The sequence below is a fragment of the Hyla sarda genome, unplaced genomic scaffold, assembly GCF_029499605.1.
Source record: "Hyla sarda isolate aHylSar1 unplaced genomic scaffold, aHylSar1.hap1 scaffold_894, whole genome shotgun sequence".
NCBI lineage: Eukaryota > Metazoa > Chordata > Amphibia > Anura > Hylidae > Hyla > Hyla sarda.
The window spans coordinates 102,527-128,740 of NW_026610923.1; the positions used below are offsets into that span (position 1 = coordinate 102,527).

General features: G+C 42.7%; 5 non-coding genes and 1 pseudogene across 5 annotated transcripts; all 6 read right to left on the minus strand.

The window, feature by feature from the left end:
• Positions 1–1,347: 1,347 nt before the first annotated feature.
• LOC130348936 (U2 spliceosomal RNA) lies at positions 1,348–1,538 on the minus strand. Its single transcript, XR_008886400.1, has one exon. It is a non-coding gene; the product is annotated as a U2 spliceosomal RNA (small nuclear RNA).
• Positions 1,539–3,633: 2,095 nt separating this feature from the next.
• On the minus strand, positions 3,634–3,837 carry LOC130348953 (U2 spliceosomal RNA; annotated as a pseudogene).
• Positions 3,838–11,031: 7,194 nt separating this feature from the next.
• LOC130348895 (U2 spliceosomal RNA) lies at positions 11,032–11,222 on the minus strand. The gene has a single exon (XR_008886368.1). It is a non-coding gene; the product is annotated as a U2 spliceosomal RNA (small nuclear RNA).
• A 2,090-nt stretch (positions 11,223–13,312) lies between these two features.
• LOC130348896 (U2 spliceosomal RNA) lies at positions 13,313–13,495 on the minus strand. Its single transcript, XR_008886369.1, has one exon. It is a non-coding gene; the product is annotated as a U2 spliceosomal RNA (small nuclear RNA).
• A 6,912-nt stretch (positions 13,496–20,407) lies between these two features.
• Positions 20,408–20,598, minus strand: LOC130348937 (U2 spliceosomal RNA). The gene has a single exon (XR_008886401.1). It is a non-coding gene; the product is annotated as a U2 spliceosomal RNA (small nuclear RNA).
• Positions 20,599–22,687: 2,089 nt separating this feature from the next.
• On the minus strand, positions 22,688–22,869 carry LOC130348950 (U2 spliceosomal RNA). The gene has a single exon (XR_008886413.1). It is a non-coding gene; the product is annotated as a U2 spliceosomal RNA (small nuclear RNA).
• Between the last annotated feature and the right edge of the window lie 3,345 nt (positions 22,870–26,214).

A 26,214-nucleotide genomic window follows, 5' to 3' on the forward strand; every position in this document is an offset into this window, starting at 1 on the left:
ACACCTAGTGATGTCAGTGGTATTGAGTGACATCACAGCACAGTGCTAAGGCTCCTGGGCCTGGACACAGCAGCGGCTGCAATATCTCAACGGAGAATACGTTTATATCTATGTGTGTGTGTGCGCATATATATATATATATATATATATATATATATATATATATATATATTTCTCCGCCGAAATCACTTTTAAACCCATTTCCACCTTTTTTTCCCTTCTCTTCCTCTTACTTTTTTTTCACGTTTTTTTACGTTTTTCTCCTTTTCGCCTCTTTTCTGGGCGTATTATTCTTCTTTTTCTTCTTTTTTTTCGTCTAATGCATACCCCATCAGTGCAGCAATGCTTATTCAATACCGCCAGCAGATGGAGACACTGGGGGATAATTTTCTAAGGATTTATACTGATTTTTCCTGTCTGAATTTGTCGCACAGAAAGTTGCAGGCCAAATATGTGTGACATTTCTGCGACTTTAGCTTCTAGAGCATTTTTACAACATTATACATAGGTGCTGAATACATAAAAAGCGACTGTTCAGCGACAGACAAGTCGCATCGGCTGAAAGTAGGCCAGAATGTCAGTCCATGTTGGAGCAGGTTTAGATACAGTCTAAAGCATAGATCTCAAAGTCTGTGCACAGAATTTAGCAAGGGCCTCGCACCTTCTGATGCATCAGGTAGGTGCACAATAGCATAGCCTAACCCTCTGTACTTTGGTCTATATTGATGCGGGACATAGACAGCCAGCTGATGACCAATCCATTAGTGCAATGGATGGCTGGAAGCATTTGTCTTTGCCTTTGCAATACCACAGAAGCAATGCATGGTCAATGTACAGCAATGACACACCTGTGTGAACAGCCAGGAGACACCCCCCCCCCCCCCATGTTATGTTACATAGTTACATAGTTAGTACGGTCGAAAAAAGACATATGTCCATCACGTTCAACCAGGGAATTAAGGGGTAGGGGTGTGGCGCGATATTGGGGAAGGGATGAGATTTTATATTTCTTCATAAGCATTAATCTTATTTTGTCAATTAGGAACATTCAGCACCCACCCGCTATCAAGGCAGCTGCCTATCATGTCATGCCCTACCTGCACAGGTGTGCTGGCTACTCAAATGATCCAATTAAGGAGGCCATTTAGTCAGCAGCAGCAGAAGTCCTGTGCCTGGACGCTCCAACAGGGGCCAGACACAAGCAGAAGCAGAAGCAGCAGAAGCAGCAGCAGCACCACCTTTTGTTTTTTGGCTGCAGCAGCAGCAAGGCCCACAGGGCTGGCTAGCTGGCTAGCCAGCAAGCAGGTAGCAATGAAAGTAGGAATCTTTCTTTTTAACCCTGTAAGGGGGTGGTGCACTGTACCCGAAGATACTGCCATATCGGGTCAATGCATAGGGCGACGGAAGCAAGCTTCGAAATCGGCCCCCGTTCTCAAAAATCCATTTAATATATGGTCCCCAGATAGGGGACGTATCAGATATTAAACTGATAAGAACAGATACTACACTTGATCTTAGCCAAAAGGCCGAGAAGCGATAACCGTGAAAGGGGCGGGCCCAACAAGGTCCCCTTCATGGGCACTATCACTGCTTGCTGTCAGGGAGGCTGCCAGACAATTTTCCATGCACACTCTGGGCTGGGGGGCAGTCAACCACCAGTACACACAGCAGAACCTAAACCCATACCATTATTGCTAAGCAGCAAGACAGGGGCCCATTGCACTCCCACGGGGCCTTTTTAAATGCAATCCATAACCCGGATTTGCCAGGAACCCTTCTTACTCCTCCTACTTGCATGTGACACTGGGCTTAGGATCTGCATAGGAAACACACACACAAGCACACACCTACCTTTGTTGCCTGCAGATGCCTCCTTGGCTGTCCCCAAACGGTATCAAACCAACACCCACGGGAAGCTGTAAGCATAGAGGACATGCCTGCACCCCATTGGACTTACCTGTGTGGGTTAAATCCGGGTTATTTGACAACCTATGGCGGTGATGGTTCTGCTCAGGCAGAGCAGTGCTGATGCTCCTCATAAAGCTGTCGCTGCTGTGAAGGTTCTAGGTGACATCACAAATCCCTTTGGTTACATACACAACAAAGCTGGGTTGTTGTTGTTTACACTCTGCAAGGCCTGTGGAAGTGAGTGACATCATAGCACTGTAGTTCTGAGGGTTCAAGATGGATGCAACAATCTCCTGTTGCTTCTATGAAGGCCGTAATAGACGACATCACCAAACAGCTCCATAGTCACATACACAGCAAAGGAGAGATGTTGTTTACACCTAGTGATGTCAGTGGTATTGAGTGACATCACAGCACAGTGCTAAGGCTCCTGGGCCTGGACACAGCAGCGGCTGCAATATCTCAACGGAGAATACGTTTATATCTATGTGTGTGTGTGCGCATATATATATATATATATATATATATATATATATATATATATATATATATATATTTCTCCGCCGAAATCACTTTTAAACCCATTTCCACCTTTTTTTCCCTTCTCTTCCTCTTACTTTTTTTTCACGTTTTTTTACGTTTTTCTCCTTTTCGCCTCTTTTCTGGGCGTATTATTCTTCTTTTTCTTCTTTTTTTTCGTCTAATGCATACCCCATCAGTGCAGCAATGCTTATTCAATACCGCCAGCAGATGGAGACACTGGGGGATAATTTTCTAAGGATTTATACTGATTTTTCCTGTCTGAATTTGTCGCACAGAAAGTTGCAGGCCAAATATGTGTGACATTTCTGCGACTTTAGCTTCTAGAGCATTTTTACAACATTATACATAGGTGCTGAATACATAAAAAGCGACTGTTCAGCGACAGACAAGTCGCATCGGCTGAAAGTAGGCCAGAATGTCAGTCCATGTTGGAGCAGGTTTAGATACAGTCTAAAGCATAGATCTCAAAGTCTGTGCACAGAATTTAGCAAGGGCCTCGCACCTTCTGATGCATCAGGTAGGTGCACAATAGCATAGCCTAACCCTCTGTACTTTGGTCTATATTGATGCGGGACATAGACAGCCAGCTGATGACCAATCCATTAGTGCAATGGATGGCTGGAAGCATTTGTCTTTGCCTTTGCAATACCACAGAAGCAATGCATGGTCAATGTACAGCAATGACACACCTGTGTGAACAGCCAGGAGACCCCCCCCCCATGTTATGTTACATAGTTACATAGTTAGTACGGTCGAAAAAAGACATATGTCCATCACGTTCAACCAGGGAATTAAGGGGTAGGGGTGTGGCGCGATATTGGGGAAGGGATGAGATTTTATATTTCTTCATAAGCATTAATCTTATTTTGTCAATTAGGAACATTCAGCACCCACCCGCTATCAAGGCAGCTGCCTATCATGTCATGCCCTACCTGCACAGGTGTGCTGGCTACTCAAATGATCCAATTAAGGAGGCCATTTAGTCAGCAGCAGCAGAAGTCCTGTGCCTGGACGCTCCAACAGGGGCCAGACACAAGCAGAAGCAGAAGCAGCAGAAGCAGCAGCAGCACCACCTTTTGTTTTTTGGCTGCAGCAGCAGCAAGGCCCACAGGGCTGGCTAGCTGGCTAGCCAGCAAGCAGGTAGCAATGAAAGTAGGAATCTTTCTTTTTAACCCTGTAAGGGGGTGGTGCACTGTACCCGAAGATACTGCCATATCGGGTCAATGCATAGGGCGACGGAAGCAAGCTTCGAAATCGGCCCCCGTTCTCAAAAATCCATTTAATATATGGTCCCCAGATAGGGGACGTATCAGATATTAAACTGATAAGAACAGATTTTTTTTTTTTTTTTTTTTTTCCTCAGTTACAGACTATTGTTCAAGCGATCATCAGGTCACCTACCAAAACTCATCACTTCTAAACAAAGTCTGAAAAAACATCATGCGGAAAAATATCTCAATAAGAAAACTATAAGAGAAGCACAAATTCAAAACCTTGATCAGGATACTTACAACTTTCTCCATTCCTTGTATCTCCAAATCTTTTCAGCCTCTTCCTCTTCCATTCTCTTCTTGTCAAATAGAAAAATAATAAACAACCTTCCAAAAAAAAGTCTCTTCAACTCCCTTGGAGAAATACACACATTTTTAAAAACAAGCAGGTTTCTAGAATCCCATAAAACTTCTTTAAAAACAGAAAATACAATCCAGCTTTCACGTGTGTCCTCTCTCCTGCTAAAATCCTGACCAATAAAAATCTTCTCAAAATTAAAATCAACATATCCCGTGATTGCAGAAAAAAACCTCTGTAGAAGCATAAAAAATTCTCTTGCATAAAAACAGTTCCAAAATAAGTGCACTGTATCCTCCCTGCCTCCACAACCCTCTCTTGGACATTTCTCGCTCACTCTTATTCCTCGTCCATTCAGGAAAGCTCTGGTTGGGAGGCAGCCATGAAAAGTCATCCAGTTTACATCTCTCTGTCTATTCGATAATCCTCTAACATTAAAAAGATTCCAGATCTTCACAGACTGAGCAGTAGTGCAGAATGGTACTTCATATAATCTCTCATTTTTTCTTATTTCATTTTCAATTTTCTTTTTCTCAGGTTTTCCCAGGGAACTCAAACCAAATTGATCACTGAAAGACCTGAGAACCACATAGAAGGTAGGTATAACTTGCGCTATTGGTCTCCTCAGATCCTTCTCACACCAGCCCCATTTGGAAAACAACCATCCTGCCAAATACCTGCTCATGTCTGCCACCCAATTATTGCACTGAGACACTTTATAAATTAAAAGAAAGTAATGAGTCTTTAAAAACAGATTAATATCCGGGAAATTATATCCGCCTTTCTTCACGCTCTTCATCACTTCCTCCCTCTTCATCTTTTCCATCTTTGAACCCCAGAAAAAAATAAACAACTTCCTTGTCATCCTTCTGGACCATAATTTGCCGGGTGGGAAAACCATTGCAGTATATAATAGTAGTGGCAAAATTACTGCCTTTAAAATCAGAACTTTACCTTTAAGGGACAAGTTTCTCAATTTCCAAAAAGATAATTTCTTCTCTATCTTCTCCTCCAACTTCTCATAACTTTTCCCTCCTTTTAGATTTTTTTCAAAAACAACGCCTAACACTTCAATATCTTCCTTCTCATCCACGCCATCCACCACCACTTTTCCTTGCTTTCCAAAATTACTCAATTGGCACTTCCCCCAATTGACTTTCATACCAGCAATACAACAAAAAATCTTTACATGCAAATTCACTCTATTAAGATCAGCTTGGGAAGTGCAAGTAAAAACCACATCATCCATGTAACTTAAAACCTTCAAATTCCTTCCATTACTTCCCGGGATAAAAACACCACTCACACATTTGTCCTTCTGTACATTTTTGAGCAAGGCCTCAATGACACAAATGAATAAAATTGGGGAGAGTGGGCATCCCTGTCGTACTCCTGATAAAATATTAAAACCCGGCCCCACATGTCCATTGACTAAAATCTGACTTGTTGCCCCATAATAAAAACTTTTAATCACAAACAGTAGCTTCTCAGGAATACCCATATGCTTTAAAACCATAAACATAAAATCATGAGCAACTCTGTCATAAGCTTTTTCAAAATCAATGGATTCCACAAAAAGTGCATTCTTATTAAAATTACTATAATAAATAGAGTCTCTTAAAACTAATAAATTATCAGTTATTCTCCTATTTGGCACTGCACAAACTTGGTATTCTCCAACAAGGTGCTCAACTATGTCACTCATCCTGTTCGCCACAATCTTTGCAATGATCTTATAATCTGTATTCAATAATGTGATCGGCCTCCAGTTTTTCAAATCTCTTTCATCACCTTTCTTATGTATCAAGGTAATAACTCCTTTCTTCATAGACTCCGCTAAAATACCTGAGTTAAAAACATATTGCACCACCCGTGTAAAATCTTGCTTTAAAATATGCCAAAAAACTGAATAAAACTCAAAGGGGAGGCCATCACAGCCCGGTGTCTTCCCTTTCGCTGTCTTGTCCAGAGCCTGCTTGATCTCCCCTTCACAAACTTCCTCAATTAAAAATGCACTTTTTCCTTCAGGGACATTATTCTCTAAAATATTACAATAATCATTCATCTCCGTCTCACTGGCTCTGCTCTTATTACTAAAAAGTGTTTCATAAAATCTGCCAATCTCCTTCACCATCTGATCACCAACAACTTCCCCTGTAGGAGTTAAAACAGACTTAAAAACACCCCTAGCATTAAAACATTTTTTAAAGAAATATCTTGTACATTGTTCATTTTCCTCCAAATGTTGAACTTTGGATTTAAAAACAATATTTCTACCTCTTTCCAACAACCTGTTCTTCATCTCAATTTTCACCTTCTCAATTTCCTCCTCCACCTCCACACCAACATGTTTAAACTTAAAGAGAGTTTCTAAACGTGAGATAAGCCTTTCATAACCCCTCCTCTTTTCTTGTGCCCTCCTTATGCAAATGAACTTAAAATACTTAGCAAACTCACTTTTTGCCCAATCCCACCAAGCTAAAACATTACTAAAAACAGATTGTTTAGAAGTACAAGATAAAAAAAAATCTTTAAAACCGGCCATTACTTCTTCATCTTCTAATAGACTTACATTTAATTTCCAGAGCCCTCTACCAAAATGAAAGGACTCTGCAATACTTATTTCTGCCGACACCATCTTATGATCTGAGAAAGTTGACATCATTTGATTGCACCGGACCACCTTAATCCCCTCAGAGACAAGAATGTAATCAATCCGGGATTTACAGCGGCCACTATCTGATATATAGGTGTATCTTTCATCAGTGCTAACCATCAGTCCAACATCAGAATAATGTAAGTCTTGAATAATTTGGTTTAAAACATTTGAAGTAATATCAGTTCTAACCTTAGCAGAGCTCTCACGATCATTGACGGATCTAATGCAGTTAAAATCACCAACAATAATAGTACCATCACGACCAGGAATAAAAAGTTTAAGAGACTCTAAAAATAACACACGTGCCTGTTTTTCTGCTGGCGCATATACATTAAAAACTCTCATTCTCTGGCCTAAAAACTCAAAATTTAAAACCATACAACGACCTGGTACTAAAACTTGGCAATTTAAAACTTTAATGTCCCTGTTACACAATAAAATCCCCACACCTTCATTTTTATTCTCTGTGCATGTAGACCAAAAAGACTGCCCTCTCTTCCATTCATCTACATAAGGTGCAGACTTAATTGCACACTCCTGTAAACAAAATATATCTCCCTTCACATTCTCCAAAAAATCAAAAACTGCTGCTCTTCTGATGGTTGTTCCTATACTCCGAACATTAAGAGTAGCCACAACCAATGCCATTAAAAAGGAAAGAAGGCAATCCATTTTCTTAACATCCATTTTAACTAGAAGTTAGTATTCTGACCTTCAACCTTCCTTAGCAGCATCCCATAGCAATCAGGCGACCCCACTTGAGAGTCCCTGTCCATCATTTTCTCACCTCCATACACAGGATCCGTCTGATCCCCTGACCAACTCCCTTTCTTACACCTTTTACTTTTACCTTGAAAGCCTCCATTTGCATTTTCATCTTCATCTTCCCCCTCCTCCTCCTCCTTCTCCTCCTCTTCAGATGTTACATTCTCCTCCCCACTAATCACCCTCTGCCCAGGTGTTAGGGATCTCTCACTCTCATTCTCCTGAAACTCCATCCCCTCCTCCTCCCCCACCACTGGGTTTGGGCATTCAAAATCCTCAATTGTTTCTTCACATGGGGGAACCTCCCTACACACAGTCTCCACACTCTCCACCACTTTCTCTTTTTTCCCTTTACGTGCTTTCTTCTTACTGACCTCAGTAAACTCTTCACCAACACCAGTCTCCTCACAATGCACACCAGTGGAGTCACCCTCCTCCCCTTTTCCAGATTTTTCCTGAGTATTCATGTGCTGCACTGTCACACCTGCTGCACTCCCTTTTACAGAGTTCTCGTCAATCACCTGAGTCACCTCAGCATTCACACCAAAAACACGTGGAAATGGCCTTTCTCCTCTTTCCTCTCTTCTATTTCCTGCTGCGTCAGCATAGCTCATTTTCTTTCTATACCATAAACTGCATCCTCTAGCCAAATGCTCCTCACTACCACAGATATCACACGTTTTCTTCTCAGTACATTCACCCGAGTTGTGACCTGATTTCCCACAATTCCTGCAGCATACTCCTTGCTCAGGGCAAGACTCCTGTACATGTCCATAAGCGTGACAACGTCTACAGTACTGCAACTGTCCTTCATAAAAACAAAAACCTCTTTCTCCTCCAATAGAAAATACCTGTGGTATACTCTTCCTTCCCTCTTCCATTCCTTCGTCCTTTTTAAATTTTACAACAAATTTCCTTTTACAATTAAAGTACCCATGTCTGTTCTTGAGTCTTCCAAGAAATTTAACTTCATCACAATATCGGTACAAAAAATTGGTCACCATCTCATCCGAAACCTTCGGGTTGTACATATGGACTATAACAACCTTAGACATATTCATGAATAATGGCTCCACTTTCACCTTACTCATTATAGCTGGCTCATTCCTCCTCTTCATCACTTCTAAGTCCATGTAGACCCTCTGGCAAACCTCAGAATCATAAAAGGTTATATCGTAAATCCCTTGCCTAGGGAAGTCTTGCATAGCGATTACATGCCATACCTGAAGGTACTGGAGCTTGCGAAGAATCTCCAGCACAACTTGATCCAATCCAATCGTCCCCCGGTGTTCGCCAGGAACGTAAATCCGCACCGTATCCTCGAGTCCTCGAGTCCTCTCTCCGCTCATTTTTGCAGGTTAAGATACCCACTATCGCAACCCAGTAACAATCCAGGCCCCCCCGCAAAAGAGGGCCCCGATCACCACCCCTTCCGACTCCTACCCTGCCCGGTAAACCGCACAGGATCGAAGCCAAAAGGCCGAGAAGCGATAACCGTGAAAGGGGCGGGCCCAACAAGGTCCCCTTCATGGGCACTATCACTGCTTGCTGTCAGGGAGGCTGCCAGACAATTTTCCATGCACACTCTGGGCTGGGGGGCAGTCAACCACCAGTACACACAGCAGAACCTAAACCCATACCATTATTGCTAAGCAGCAAGACAGGGGCCCATTGCACTCCCACGGGGCCTTTTTAAATGCAATCCATAACCCGGATTTGCCAGGAACCCTTCTTACTCCTCCTACTTGCATGTGACACTGGGCTTAGGATCTGCATAGGAAACACACACACAAGCACACACCTACCTTTGTTGCCTGCAGATGCCTCCTTGGCTGTCCCCAAACGGTATCAAACCAACACCCACGGGAAGCTGTAAGCATAGAGGACATGCCTGCACCCCATTGGACTTACCTGTGTGGGTTAAATCCGGGTTATTTGACAACCTATGGCGGTGATGGTTCTGCTCAGGCAGAGCAGTGCTGATGCTCCTCATAAAGCTGTCGCTGCTGTGAAGGTTCTAGGTGACATCACAAATCCCTTTGGTTACATACACAACAAAGCTGGGTTGTTGTTGTTTACACTCTGCAAGGCCTGTGGAAGTGAGTGACATCATAGCACTGTAGTTCTGAGGGTTCAAGATGGATGCAACAATCTCCTGTTGCTTCTATGAAGGCCGTAATAGACGACATCACCAAACAGCTCCATAGTCACATACACAGCAAAGGAGAGATGTTGTTTACACCTAGTGATGTCAGTGGTATTGAGTGACATCACAGCACAGTGCTAAGGCTCCTGGGCCTGGACACAGCAGCGGCTGCAATATCTCAACGGAGAATACGTTTATATCTATGTGTGTGTGTGCGCATATATATATATATATATATATATATATATATATATATATATATATATTTCTCCGCCGAAATCACTTTTAAACCCATTTCCACCTTTTTTTCCCTTCTCTTCCTCTTACTTTTTTTTCACGTTTTTTTACGTTTTTCTCCTTTTCGCCTCTTTTCTGGGCGTATTATTCTTCTTTTTCTTCTTTTTTTTCGTCTAATGCATACCCCATCAGTGCAGCAATGCTTATTCAATACCGCCAGCAGATGGAGACACTGGGGGATAATTTTCTAAGGATTTATACTGATTTTTCCTGTCTGAATTTGTCGCACAGAAAGTTGCAGGCCAAATATGTGTGACATTTCTGCGACTTTAGCTTCTAGAGCATTTTTACAACATTATACATAGGTGCTGAATACATAAAAAGCGACTGTTCAGCGACAGACAAGTCGCATCGGCTGAAAGTAGGCCAGAATGTCAGTCCATGTTGGAGCAGGTTTAGATACAGTCTAAAGCATAGATCTCAAAGTCTGTGCACAGAATTTAGCAAGGGCCTCGCACCTTCTGATGCATCAGGTAGGTGCACAATAGCATAGCCTAACCCTCTGTACTTTGGTCTATATTGATGCGGGACATAGACAGCCAGCTGATGACCAATCCATTAGTGCAATGGATGGCTGGAAGCATTTGTCTTTGCCTTTGCAATACCACAGAAGCAATGCATGGTCAATGTACAGCAATGACACACCTGTGTGAACAGCCAGGAGACCCCCCCCCCCCCCCCATGTTATGTTACATAGTTACATAGTTAGTACGGTCGAAAAAAGACATATGTCCATCACGTTCAACCAGGGAATTAAGGGGTAGGGGTGTGGCGCGATATTGGGGAAGGGATGAGATTTTATATTTCTTCATAAGCATTAATCTTATTTTGTCAATTAGGAACATTCAGCACCCACCCGCTATCAAGGCAGCTGCCTATCATGTCATGCCCTACCTGCACAGGTGTGCTGGCTACTCAAATGATCCAATTAAGGAGGCCATTTAGTCAGCAGCAGCAGAAGTCCTGTGCCTGGACGCTCCAACAGGGGCCAGACACAAGCAGAAGCAGAAGCAGCAGAAGCAGCAGCAGCACCACCTTTTGTTTTTTGGCTGCAGCAGCAGCAAGGCCCACAGGGCTGGCTAGCTGGCTAGCCAGCAAGCAGGTAGCAATGAAAGTAGGAATCTTTCTTTTTAACCCTGTAAGGGGGGGGTGCACTGTACCCGAAGATACTGCCATATCGGGTCAATGCATAGGGCGACGGAAGCAAGCTTCGAAATCGGCCCCCGTTCTCAAAAATCCATTTAATATATGGTCCCCAGATAGGGGACGTATCAGATATTAAACTGATAAGAACAGATACTACACTTGATCTTAGCCAAAAGGCCGAGAAGCGATAACCGTGAAAGGGGCGGGCCCAACAAGGTCCCCTTCATGGGCACTATCACTGCTTGCTGTCAGGGAGGCTGCCAGACAATTTTCCATGCACACTCTGGGCTGGGGGGCAGTCAACCACCAGTACACACAGCAGAACCTAAACCCATACCATTATTGCTAAGCAGCAAGACAGGGGCCCATTGCACTCCCACGGGGCCTTTTTAAATGCAATCCATAACCCGGATTTGCCAGGAACCCTTCTTACTCCTCCTACTTGCATGTGACACTGGGCTTAGGATCTGCATAGGAAACACACACACAAGCACACACCTACCTTTGTTGCCTGCAGATGCCTCCTTGGCTGTCCCCAAACGGTATCAAACCAACACCCACGGGAAGCTGTAAGCATAGAGGACATGCCTGCACCCCATTGGACTTACCTGTGTGGGTTAAATCCGGGTTATTTGACAACCTATGGCGGTGATGGTTCTGCTCAGGCAGAGCAGTGCTGATGCTCCTCATAAAGCTGTCGCTGCTGTGAAGGTTCTAGGTGACATCACAAATCCCTTTGGTTACATACACAACAAAGCTGGGTTGTTGTTGTTTACACTCTGCAAGGCCTGTGGAAGTGAGTGACATCATAGCACTGTAGTTCTGAGGGTTCAAGATGGATGCAACAATCTCCTGTTGCTTCTATGAAGGCCGTAATAGACGACATCACCAAACAGCTCCATAGTCACATACACAGCAAAGGAGAGATGTTGTTTACACCTAGTGATGTCAGTGGTATTGAGTGACATCACAGCACAGTGCTAAGGCTCCTGGGCCTGGACACAGCAGCGGCTGCAATATCTCAACGGAGAATACGTTTATATCTATGTGTGTGTGTGCGCATATATATATATATATATATATATATATATATATATATTTCTCCGCCGAAATCACTTTTAAACCCATTTCCACCTTTTTTTCCCTTCTCTTCCTCTTACTTTTTTTTCACGTTTTTTTACGTTTTTCTCCTTTTCGCCTCTTTTCTGGGCGTATTATTCTTCTTTTTCTTCTTTTTTTTCGTCTAATGCATACCCCATCAGTGCAGCAATGCTTATTCAATACCGCCAGCAGATGGAGACACTGGGGGATATTTTTCTAAGGATTTATACTGATTTTTCCTGTCTGAATTTGTCGCACAGAAAGTTGCAGGCCAAATATGTGTGACATTTCTGCGACTTTAGCTTCTAGAGCATTTTTACAACATTATACATAGGTGCTGAATACATAAAAAGCGACTGTTCAGCGACAGACAAGTCGCATCGGCTGAAAGTAGGCCAGAATGTCAGTCCATGTTGGAGCAGGTTTAGATACAGTCTAAAGCATAGATCTCAAAGTCTGTGCACAGAATTTAGCAAGGGCCTCGCACCTTCTGATGCATCAGGTAGGTGCACAATAGCATAGCCTAACCCTCTGTACTTTGGTCTATATTGATGCGGGACATAGACAGCCAGCTGATGACCAATCCATTAGTGCAATGGATGGCTGGAAGCATTTGTCTTTGCCTTTGCAATACCACAGAAGCAATGCATGGTCAATGTACAGCAATGACACACCTGTGTGAACAGCCAGGAGACCCCCCCCCCCCCCCCCCCCCATGTTATGTTACATAGTTACATAGTTAGTACGGTCGAAAAAAGACATATGTCCATCACGTTCAACCAGGGAATTAAGGGGTAGGGGTGTGGCGCGATATTGGGGAAGGGATGAGATTTTATATTTCTTCATAAGCATTAATCTTATTTTGTCAATTAGGAACATTCAGCACCCACCCGCTATCAAGGCAGCTGCCTATCATGTCATGCCCTACCTGCACAGGTGTGCTGGCTACTCAAATGATCCAATTAAGGAGGCCATTTAGTCAGCAGCAGCAGAAGTCCTGTGCCTGGACGCTCCAACAGGGGCCAGACACAAGCAGAAGCAGAAGCAGCAGAAGCAGCAGCAGCACCACCTTTTGTTTTTTGGCTGCAGCAGCAGCAAGGCCCACAGGGCTGGCTAGCTGGCTAGCCAGCAAGCAGGTAGCAATGAAAGTAGGAATCTTTCTTTTTAACCCTGTAAGGGGGTGGTGCACTGTACCCGAAGATACTGCCATATCGGGTCAATGCATAGGGCGACGGAAGCAAGCTTCGAAATCGGCCCCCGTTCTCAAAAATCCATTTAATATATGGTCCCCAGATAGGGGACGTATCAGATATTAAACTGATAAGAACAGATTTTTTTTTTTTTTTTTTTTTTTAAACCTTCAGGTTTGGACATTAAAACATCATAATCCAACTCCATACTTCGTCACTTAGACTTTCTGAAGTAAAGTCCAACTCATCATTAGGTCTTTCTTTTTATTTTCAATTTCAAACAAACATAAATACCATCACCAATTACAAACTTACAAGATATCTCCATTTCAAAAACTTCCATATCCCCTCAGCATCCTTATCCCCCAAATTCTTCCTATCACACAAATAAACAACATATAACCTATCTAGAATCATCTTAATACAACCCTCCACCGACACGTTTTTTCTTTTGAATACACATAAATTCCTAACATCCCAAAGTACTTCTTTAATAATGGCAAGCAACACAAAAAAAACCCTTTCCTTATCTCTCCCTACCATACTAAGTCCAAACATAGCCACATCATATGACATATACCTAATACCAGTCAATTCTTTAAACAGCAAACTCATCCCTTTCCACACACCTTGCGCCATTTCACAATTCCAAAATACATGCATCACACTCTCAATCCCATCACACCCATCTCTTGGACACCTCTCATACCTTCCAATCCCTCTATTTCTCTGAAATTCTCTTACCGGTAACGCACCATGCAAACTCTGCCATACTATCTCACGTTGTCTATTTGTTACTCCAACAGTCATTATACTCTTCCACACTCTCCCCACATCTACAGCTCTCACCATATTAATTGAACATTCAACTTCCTCTTTTTTAATGTACCCAATCATACTCTTTTTACTCACAAACACTTCTGGACCCACACCAATCAACCTATAATTCTCCAAAAATTTCACCACATATACATACCAACTAGGACACACAAAAGCATAAGGCACTCTCAAATCTCTTTCCAACCAACCCAATTTACATAACACACTGCCACCCAAATATCTCACCATACATGCACAACTCTTTTCACCTCCCATCATTCTTTTCAAAGCAAAAACAATATTCACACCCAGATACACATCAACATTCGGAAAGTCCATTCCTCCATTTTTACCATCTTTCATTACAATCTCTCTCTTAACTCTTTCCATCTTTGTACCCCACAAAAACACAAATAACATTCTTTTCACCTTTCGCAAAACCATATAACTTGGCGGAAACACAACAGCAACATATAACAGTATTGGCAAAATCACACTCTTCACTATCATAACCTTACCAACCATTGACAACTCTCTCAACCTCCAAAAATTCAATTTCTTTTGCACTCTCTTCCCCACATCCTCCCAACTATTTCTACCATCCAACCGTTCATCCATTTTCACCCCCAACACCTGAATAGGCCCTTCCACCCCTTCCATACCAACATCCTCACTCTGAGTCACACCACCAAAACATTTATATTCACTCTTTCCCCAATTGACCTTAAAACCAGACGCACCACAAAACAGACTTACCAATAACTTGGATCTTCTTACAGCCGCAACAGATTCACTTACCACACATACATCATCCATATAAGCCAACACTTTAACCTCTTTACCACGACCCCCCGGAACTCTCACACCTCTCACACATTTATCCTTACGCAATAATTCTAATAATGGTTCCATAGCACAAATAAAAGCAATAGGTGACAAGGGACATCCCTGTCTCACCCCTGAACATACTTTAATCTCCTCAGTCATCCATCCATTAATCAGAATCTTACTATACACTTCCTTATACAACATTCTCACAATATTCACAAAATCACCTGGAAACCCCATTTTAACTAGCACCTTAAACAAAAACCCATGCGACAAACGGTCAAAAGCTTTTTCAAAATCAATTGACAACACACGAACCACCTGCTTTCTACACATACCATCCCACAATATATCTCTCAACAAACACAAATTCTCACTAATTCTTCTTCCTGGCACACCACACACTTGCTCCTCCCCAATCACTTGCTCTATCACGTCCCTCATTCTATTTGTAATCAGCTTTGCAAATATTTTATAATCCACATTCAACAAAGTTATCGGCCTCCAATTCCTTACATCATTCACATCCCCTTTCTTATAAATCAAAACCACTATCCCACTCTTCATACTTTCCACCAATCTTCCATTAGCCCACATATACTTAAAGATACTCTCCATATCATCCTTCAGTACATCCCATAATTTCACATAAAACTCAGCCGGCAACCCATCCTCTCCAGGAGTCTTATTTTTAGCCATACTATCAACCGTCCTTTTAATTTCTTCCATTCCAATCTCTCTCATTAAACTCTCATACTCATTACAATCTACCTTCTTATCAATCACTTCCAGCACTTCCTCAGCCAAACCCCTATCACACTGTTTGACTGCATATAAGTCCTCATAAAACTCTTTCACCACATTCAGTACAGCTTTGCCTCTCACCAAACCACCATCCTTATCATACACACTCACTAAATCATCCTTTCTCCCAATCACTTTCTTAAAAAAAAATCTTGAACACTTTTCATCCTTCTCCAATTTGTCCACTTTTGCTCGGTACATTAACTCTTTTCCTCTTTCATTCAACCAATCCTTTATATCTCTTTTCACAGCATCAATCTTACCATCCACTCTCCATCCCTTCTTTTTCAACTTAATGAGAAACCCCAACCTTTTATTCAGCCATTCATACTTCTTTCTTTCCCTAGCTTTCCTTTTATAACCTTCCCTCTTGAAAAAAACCTTAGTTCTTTCTTTAACCCACTCCCACCAACACAATAAATCCAAAAATTCTTTTTTCTTCTCACACCATAACTTATACTTCTTAATATACCTATCATATACCTCCTTTTCATCCAACAGTTTCACATTAAGCTTCCAGTAACCCCTCCCACTTATGCAAATCTCATCCAACACCAAACCACAACTCACACGCTCATGATCAGAATAAATCACTCTCTCTTGTTTATACCACATACATCCTATCATTTTGGACACAAAACACATATCTAATCTTGACTCACTCCTTCCACTCTCAGCATGATATGTTGCTAACACAGGATTCACACCACACACTTCAACCACATCTCTTAACTTGAAATCACTCACCATACTCTTAAGCATATTTCCAGAAACATCCGCATCCCTCCCAATCTCACAGTTGAAATCACCTACTAACAACACTGGTTCCTTCCCAGACAAAAACCCCTTAATTATTTCAAACAAACCCACCCTCTCCTCCTTATTCACAGGTGCATAAACATTAATTAACTTAAACTTAAACCCATGTAACCCAACCTCCACCAACACACACCTTCCTTCCCTTAACACCATTTGACTACAAACTTTAAACTTATTATTCCTAAACAAAACCCCAACTCCATCATTTCTATTTACATTAGAGCAAGACCACACTGCTGGTCCATATCTCCACTCCTCCTTTTTTGGAGGAAAATCCAATCCACATTCCTGTAGACAAATTATGTCATTATTAGTTCCTGCCAATTCCTCCAGAATGGCCGCTCTTCTATTCTTATTTTTAAAGACTCTAACATTTGACAAACTAACCGAAAAAGACATATCTAATCAAATAACAACCCATAGGAAGAAAAAACCTAGAAGAGAGTTAATGAACTTTACGGCTCAGTGTCGAGGGAGAAGTTTCTTCTCCAATGCATTTATCCATTTCACCCTCAGATATTGCGGCAAAACGATTACTCGTCTCCACCACCGTCTGCTCCATCTTTTCACCACTGGCACCTCTCGCCGCCTTCCGTGGGGGACGAAAAAGATCTTCCTCTCTCTCTTTAGCACTTTCCTCTTCTGAATTCGACCATTCAACTTTTTGAGTGCCAGACACCTGAGGACTAGGCACCTCTTCAATTCTCACCTCCTCCTCCATCTCCTCTTCAATCTCCTCCTGCACCTTCTCTTCCACCACCGTTGCTTTCTCAATAATAGCAATCACACTCTTTTCTGCCATGTCTGCCTTTGCCTTTTCCCTTTTTTTAATTGCCAAATCTTTTCTGGCCTCTTTCTCCTTCTCCCTCTTAGCCACCTCCGGACAATTTCTATACACATGTCCAACAAGGCCACAAAGATCACAAGTTCTGGGCTGTGGACAAGCTCCCGCTTCATGCCCTGGCATTTTACAATTTCGGCACTTCTTATTACCTGGACAAGCCTCTTTAACATGTCCAAACAGCAAACAATCACGGCAAAACAATGGCTGGCCATAATAATAGACATAACCCCGGTTTCCAGCGATTGAAAAATTGGCCGGTGGGTGTTTCACTCCACCAATGCTCCCAGGATCCAGCTTCAGTTTTACAAAGAACTTCCATGTGCCGTTAAACACACCCAAACTACTAGTTTGCTTCACTCCCCCTTGGACACTTTCACAGTAGATACTTAGAAAGTTCTTAATCATATCCGGGTCTAAGAACGGATTGTACATATGTACAAACAGAGTCTTCACTCCCATCTCAAACAGAGGAAAAAACTTTACATTTTCCAAGACAGGGTTATTGGCATTTCTTTTCAAACATTCATAGAAGTTCTGGCAATCAGCTTCATAGATGAAGGACACATCATATATTCCTTGCTTCCTATTCTCTTGCACACAGAACAAACTATCCATGCCAAAACCACCCAATTTCTCCACAAGTTCATGTCCAATGTACTCAATCCGATTCTTACCCCGGTCAGAAGTTTCCACCACAAAACGTACAGTCTTCTCAATCGCAGGGAGGTATTCCTTTCCAGCCATTGTTCTTCTCTTGTCTGTCGATTCCACAGTAAGATCACCACTCCGGATTCCTGCTCAGCAGAACACCCGCACCCCTGACCCAGACCAAGTTTACACTTGATCGGAGCCAAAAGGCCGAGAAGCGATAACCGTGAAAGGGGCGGGCCCAACAAGGTCCCCTTCATGGGCACTATCACTGCTTGCTGTCAGGGAGGCTGCCAGACAATTTTCCATGCACACTCTGGGCTGGGGGGCAGTCAACCACCAGTACACACAGCAGAACCTAAACCCATACCATTATTGCTAAGCAGCAAGACAGGGGCCCATTGCACTCCCACGGGGCCTTTTTAAATGCAATCCATAACCCGGATTTGCCAGGAACCCTTCTTACTCCTCCTACTTGCATGTGACACTGGGCTTAGGATCTGCATAGGAAACACACACACAAGCACACACCTACCTTTGTTGCCTGCAGATGCCTCCTTGGCTGTCCCCAAACGGTATCAAACCAACACCCACGGGAAGCTGTAAGCATAGAGGACATGCCTGCACCCCATTGGACTTACCTGTGTGGGTTAAATCCGGGTTATTTGACAACCTATGGCGGTGATGGTTCTGCTCAGGCAGAGCAGTGCTGATGCTCCTCATAAAGCTGTCGCTGCTGTGAAGGTTCTAGGTGACATCACAAATCCCTTTGGTTACATACACAACAAAGCTGGGTTGTTGTTGTTTACACTCTGCAAGGCCTGTGGAAGTGAGTGACATCATAGCACTGTAGTTCTGAGGGTTCAAGATGGATGCAACAATCTCCTGTTGCTTCTATGAAGGCCGTAATAGACGACATCACCAAACAGCTCCATAGTCACATACACAGCAAAGGAGAGATGTTGTTTACACCTAGTGATGTCAGTGGTATTGAGTGACATCACAGCACAGTGCTAAGGCTCCTGGGCCTGGACACAGCAGCGGCTGCAATATCTCAACGGAGAATACGTTTATATCTATGTGTGTGTGTGCGCATGTATATATATATATATATATATATATATATATATATATATATATATATATATATATATATTTCTCCGCCGAAATCACTTTTAAACCCATTTCCACCTTTTTTTCCCTTCTCTTCCTCTTACTTTTTTTTCACGTTTTTTTACGTTTTTCTCCTTTTCGCCTCTTTTCTGGGCGTATTATTCTTCTTTTTCTTCTTTTTTTTCGTCTAATGCATACCCCATCAGTGCAGCAATGCTTATTCAATACCGCCAGCAGATGGAGACACTGGGGGATAATTTTCTAAGGATTTATACTGATTTTTCCTGTCTGAATTTGTCGCACAGAAAGTTGCAGGCCAAATATGTGTGACATTTCTGCGACTTTAGCTTCTAGAGCATTTTTACAACATTATACATAGGTGCTGAATACATAAAAAGCGACTGTTCAGCGACAGACAAGTCGCATCGGCTGAAAGTAGGCCAGAATGTCAGTCCATGTTGGAGCAGGTTTAGATACAGTCTAAAGCATAGATCTCAAAGTCTGTGCACAGAATTTAGCAAGGGCCTCGCACCTTCTGATGCATCAGGTAGGTGCACAATAGCATAGCCTAACCCTCTGTACTTTGGTCTATATTGATGCGGGACATAGACAGCCAGCTGATGACCAATCCATTAGTGCAATGGATGGCTGGAAGCATTTGTCTTTGCCTTTGCAATACCACAGAAGCAATGCATGGTCAATGTACAGCAATGACACACCTGTGTGAACAGCCAGGAGACCCCCCCCCCCCATGTTATGTTACATAGTTACATAGTTAGTACGGTCGAAAAAAGACATATGTCCATCACGTTCAACCAGGGAATTAAGGGGTAGGGGTGTGGCGCGATATTGGGGAAGGGATGAGATTTTATATTTCTTCATAAGCATTAATCTTATTTTGTCAATTAGGAACATTCAGCACCCACCCGCTATCAAGGCAGCTGCCTATCATGTCATGCCCTACCTGCACAGGTGTGCTGGCTACTCAAATGATCCAATTAAGGAGGCCATTTAGTCAGCAGCAGCAGAAGTCCTGTGCCTGGACGCTCCAACAGGGGCCAGACACAAGCAGAAGCAGCAGAAGCAGCAGCAGCACCACCTTTTGTTTTTTGGCTGCAGCAGCAGCAAGGCCCACAGGGCTGGCTAGCTGGCTAGCCAGCAAGCAGGTAGCAATGAAAGTAGGAATCTTTCTTTTTAACCCTGTAAGGGGGTGGTGCACTGTACCCGAAGATACTGCCATATCGGGTCAATGCATAGGGCGACGGAAGCAAGCTTCGAAATCGGCCCCCGTTCTCAAAAATCCATTTAATATATGGTCCCCAGATAGGGGACGTATCAGATATTAAACTGATAAGAACAGATACTACACTTGATCTTAGCCAAAAGGCCGAGAAGCGATAACCGTGAAAGGGGCGGGCCCAACAAGGTCCCCTTCATGGGCACTATCACTGCTTGCTGTCAGGGAGGCTGCCAGACAATTTTCCATGCACACTCTGGGCTGGGGGGCAGTCAACCACCAGTACACACAGCAGAACCTAAACCCATACCATTATTGCTAAGCAGCAAGACAGGGGCCCATTGCACTCCCACGGGGCCTTTTTAAATGCAATCCATAACCCGGATTTGCCAGGAACCCTTCTTACTCCTCCTACTTGCATGTGACACTGGGCTTAGGATCTGCATAGGAAACACACACACAAGCACACACCTACCTTTGTTGCCTGCAGATGCCTCCTTGGCTGTCCCCAAACGGTATCAAACCAACACCCACGGGAAGCTGTAAGCATAGAGGACATGCCTGCACCCCATTGGACTTACCTGTGTGGGTTAAATCCGGGTTATTTGACAACCTATGGCGGTGATGGTTCTGCTCAGGCAGAGCAGTGCTGATGCTCCTCATAAAGCTGTCGCTGCTGTGAAGGTTCTAGGTGACATCACAAATCCCTTTGGTTACATACACAACAAAGCTGGGTTGTTGTTGTTTACACTCTGCAAGGCCTGTGGAAGTGAGTGACATCATAGCACTGTAGTTCTGAGGGTTCAAGATGGATGCAACAATCTCCTGTTGCTTCTATGAAGGCCGTAATAGACGACATCACCAAACAGCTCCATAGTCACATACACAGCAAAGGAGAGATGTTGTTTACACCTAGTGATGTCAGTGGTATTGAGTGACATCACAGCACAGTGCTAAGGCTCCTGGGCCTGGACACAGCAGCGGCTGCAATATCTCAACGGAGAATACGTTTATATCTATGTGTGTGTGTGCGCATGTATATATATATATATATATATATATATATATATATATATATATATTTCTCCGCCGAAATCACTTTTAAACCCATTTCCACCTTTTTTTCCCTTCTCTTCCTCTTACTTTTTTTTCACGTTTTTTTACGTTTTTCTCCTTTTCGCCTCTTTTCTGGGCGTATTATTCTTCTTTTTCTTCTTTTTTTTCGTCTAATGCATACCCCATCAGTGCAGCAATGCTTATTCAATACCGCCAGCAGATGGAGACACTGGGGGATAATTTTCTAAGGATTTATACTGATTTTTCCTGTCTGAATTTGTCGCACAGAAAGTTGCAGGCCAAATATGTGTGACATTTCTGCGACTTTAGCTTCTAGAGCATTTTTACAACATTATACATAGGTGCTGAATACATAAAAAGCGACTGTTCAGCGACAGACAAGTCGCATCGGCTGAAAGTAGGCCAGAATGTCAGTCCATGTTGGAGCAGGTTTAGATACAGTCTAAAGCATAGATCTCAAAGTCTGTGCACAGAATTTAGCAAGGGCCTCGCACCTTCTGATGCATCAGGTAGGTGCACAATAGCATAGCCTAACCCTCTGTACTTTGGTCTATATTGATGCGGGACATAGACAGCCAGCTGATGACCAATCCATTAGTGCAATGGATGGCTGGAAGCGTTTGTCTTTGCCTTTGCAATACCACAGAAGCAATGCATGGTCAATGTACAGCAATGACACACCTGTGTGAACAGCCAGGAGACCCCCCCCCCCCCCCCATGTTATGTTACATAGTTACATAGTTAGTACGGTCGAAAAAAGACATATGTCCATCACGTTCAACCAGGGAATGAAGGGGTAGGGGTGTGGCGCGATATTGGGGAAGGGATGAGATTTTATATTTCTTCATAAGCATTAATCTTATTTTGTCAATTAGGAACATTCAGCACCCACCCGCTATCAAGGCAGCTGCCTATCATGTCATGCCCTACCTGCACAGGTGTGCTGGCTACTCAAATGATCCAATTAAGGAGGCCATTTAGTCAGCAGCAGCAGAAGTCCTGTGCCTGGACGCTCCAACAGGGGCCAGACACAAGCAGAAGCAGCAGAAGCAGCAGCAGCACCACCTTTTGTTTTTTGGCTGCAGCAGCAGCAAGGCCCACAGGGCTGGCTAGCTGGCTAGCCAGCAAGCAGGTAGCAATGAAAGTAGGAATCTTTCTTTTTAACCCTGTAAGGGGGTGGTGCACTGTACCCGAAGATACTGCCATATCGGGTCAATGCATAGGGCGACGGAAGCAAGCTTCGAAATCGGCCCCCGTTCTCAAAAATCCATTTAATATATGGTCCCCAGATAGGGGACGTATCAGATATTAAACTGATAAGAACAGATTTTTTTTTTTTTTTTATTGAAAAGGAAATATACAATACATAACCAAGTAAATCATTCAAAAAATTACATATTCATCTGAAAACACATGAATAACACATATTTGACATATACAATATATACAGGAATCATGTCTTTACATGTACATATAACAAAAAGCTTTCCCTTCATGACTTTCCCTCAGAAAAAATAAATTGCAGCGGATTCTGTCCCTCCAACTGTCCCTTCATATCAGGATATAATCTGTAAGAAAAGAAAAAGAAAGACAAATAAGAATACAATCATAACCAGTACTTCCATTTTTTGTGTTTCCAGATCCCCTCTGCATCATCAGAACCATAGTTTTTCCTATCACATAATACGTAAAGGTAAATTTTACCACGGATCATGCCCAGACACTCCTTCACACTTACTTCAGTTTGATTGAAAATCCTAATATTCCTTACATCCCACAGAACCTCTTTTACACAATTTACTATGAACCATAACACTCTTGCCTTCTCTCTCTCCACTGCACACAAACCAAACATCATCATATTAAAGGATAAGATTTCAATTCCAGTAAGATTTTTAATTAGACCAGACATTTTTCTCCACACAGACTTCGCATAACCACACTCCCAAAACACATGTACATAATTCTCACATCCACCGCAACCATCCCTGGGACACACTTCACTGTCTACCAATCTCCTTCTCCTCTGAAATTCCCTTGTTGGCAGACACCCATGAGCTAACATCCAAGACAAGTCCTTTTGTTTATTTGTCAGTTCCTTGTGACTGACATTTTTCCACACTACCTTACAATCCTTCTCAGACAGACCTCCCACACATTCCACTGTTTCTCTCTGCTCCAACACTTTCATCACCTTCTTACTATCATTCCATTCAGTCACACATTCCAGATTATTTTTCCTGACACACCGCCCTATTCTCTGATAGAACCAAGGAACCTCAAAACTTACAGGTACCCTTAAGTCCCTTTCCATTAGCTTATATTTCAACAACACATTACCAGCCAAATACCTTACCATGCACCCAAACACACATTCCTTCTTACTTACAGCGAGACAAAAACTGACATACTTCACAGCCAGGAACACTTCCACATTCATCATTCCTTTCCCACCATGCATTCTGCTTTTCACCACCTTCCCACGACTCAATTTCTCCATCCTTGAATTCCATAAGAAAACAAAGATCTGCCTGATAATTCTTGCCAGACACCTATCCGGTGGAGGAAACACATAATTAACATAAAGCAAAATAGGAATTATAACAGCTTTAATAACCAGAATCCTTCCCTCAATCGATAAAGTCCTTAAAGACCAGAAGTTTATTTTATTCCCCACCCTCCCCAAAACCCTCTCCCAACTTTCTTTCCCATACAAATCATTATCAAACACCACCCCAAGCACTTCCACACCCCCCTCTCTCACAGGCCACTCGCACAACCCACTCTCTCCCCACCCCTCAAAAAATTTACAACCACTCTTCCCAACATTAAGCTTAAACCCACTCATTAAACAGAAACACTCAATCAATAACTTAGCACGCCTTACCCCTGCCATTGACTTACATACAACAGTAACATCATCCATGTAACCAATCACTCGCATATCCTTCCCATGACTACCAGGTATTTCTATACCCCGCATCACCTTATCTCTCCTAATCATCCCCAACAAAGGCTCAATCATACAAATAAAAAGAATTGGCGACAGGGGACACCCCTGCCGCACTCCAGATTTTATACTCACTTCCCTACTCAGAAAACCATTGACCTGAATCTTACTATAAATGTCCCTATACAAACATTCAATCCACTTCACCATTCTGTCCGGCACATTCATCCTCCTCAAAACCCTAAACAATAAATCATGCACCACCCTATCATACGCTTTTTCAAAATCCACCGTAACAACAGCCACACCTTGCTTCCTAGTTTTACAGTCCCACAATACATCCCTCAGACCTAACAGACATTCAGAAATCCTACGATCAGGCACTGTACACATTTGCTCCTCACCTACCATACAATCAATCACATCCTTTAACCTATTCGCAATAACTTTAGCAATAATTTTGTAATCACAATTCAAGAGCGCTATAGGCCTCCAATTTTTAAGATCCCTCTTATCCCCTTTTTTAAACAATAACACAGTCACACTCTCACTCATACTTTTAGATAACTTCCCTCTCCTAAGTACTTCCTTACACACCTCCCATACATAATCCCCTAACATATCCCAAAACACAAGATAAAATTCCACAGGCAAACCATCACTCCCTGCCACCTTTCCTTTCTTCATCCCATTCACAGCATCCTCCACCTCACTCTTCCTCACATCCTCTTCCATAAAGAACCCATCAATTTCATCCAAACGCTTATCCACATATCCCAAACATTCCTCCTCTAGAGTCACGTCCCGCTCCTTCTCCGTGAATAAATCAGAATAAAACTTCCACACTTCCTCTAACACCTCATCCTTACCAAAGACCTCTACCCCATCATTCGTAAAAACACTCATCATCTCAGTTTTTTTACTGAATGCCTTTTTAAAGAAAAATTTGCTACATTTCTCATCCTTCTCTTTCACTTCAACCCTAGCCTGTGCAATAATCTTCCTTCCATTCCTCTCCAGACACTCATTCACACTTCCACGAGCTTCCTCAATCTCCTTCTCAACACTCATCCCCAAACGCCTCAATTCATACAAATACTCTAACCTTCTTTGCCATCTCTCATACTCTTCTCTATCTTTCCTCCCTTTCTCACACCCTTTTTTAATAAAAAACCTTTTAGTCTCTAACTTCACCCACTCCCACCACTCAACCACACTATAAAATGCATCCTTCCTCAACACCCATCCATCAAAACGCTCCCTATATTCTTGTAATACACATTCATTATCCAATAAAGACACATTCAACTTCCAAACACCCTTTCCATACTCACTTAGACCACCACCTTTTACCACACACTCAATCCAGGCATGATCCGTGAACGGTAACCTCCTCCGTCTGAAATTAGAAACAGACATTAGTTTTGAGACAAAAATGAAATCAATACGCGAACTTGTATTGTTAGAAAAATATGTATAACCGATAGTACCATCATTATGGGCAACAAAGGAATCCTTTAACCCAAATAAATTTACAATCTCTTTAAGCTGCTTACTAGTACTGTCTAAACCAGACCCACCACCCACCGTAGTACTACTCCTATCCCCCTCTGTTATTATACAATTGAAATCCCCTATAAGGAACACATCATCCCTCCCACTCAAAAAGAAATATAATTTCTCAAACACCTCCCCTCTTTCCTTCCTCCCAGTTGGAGCATAAACATTAATTACTTTATATGTGAAACCCC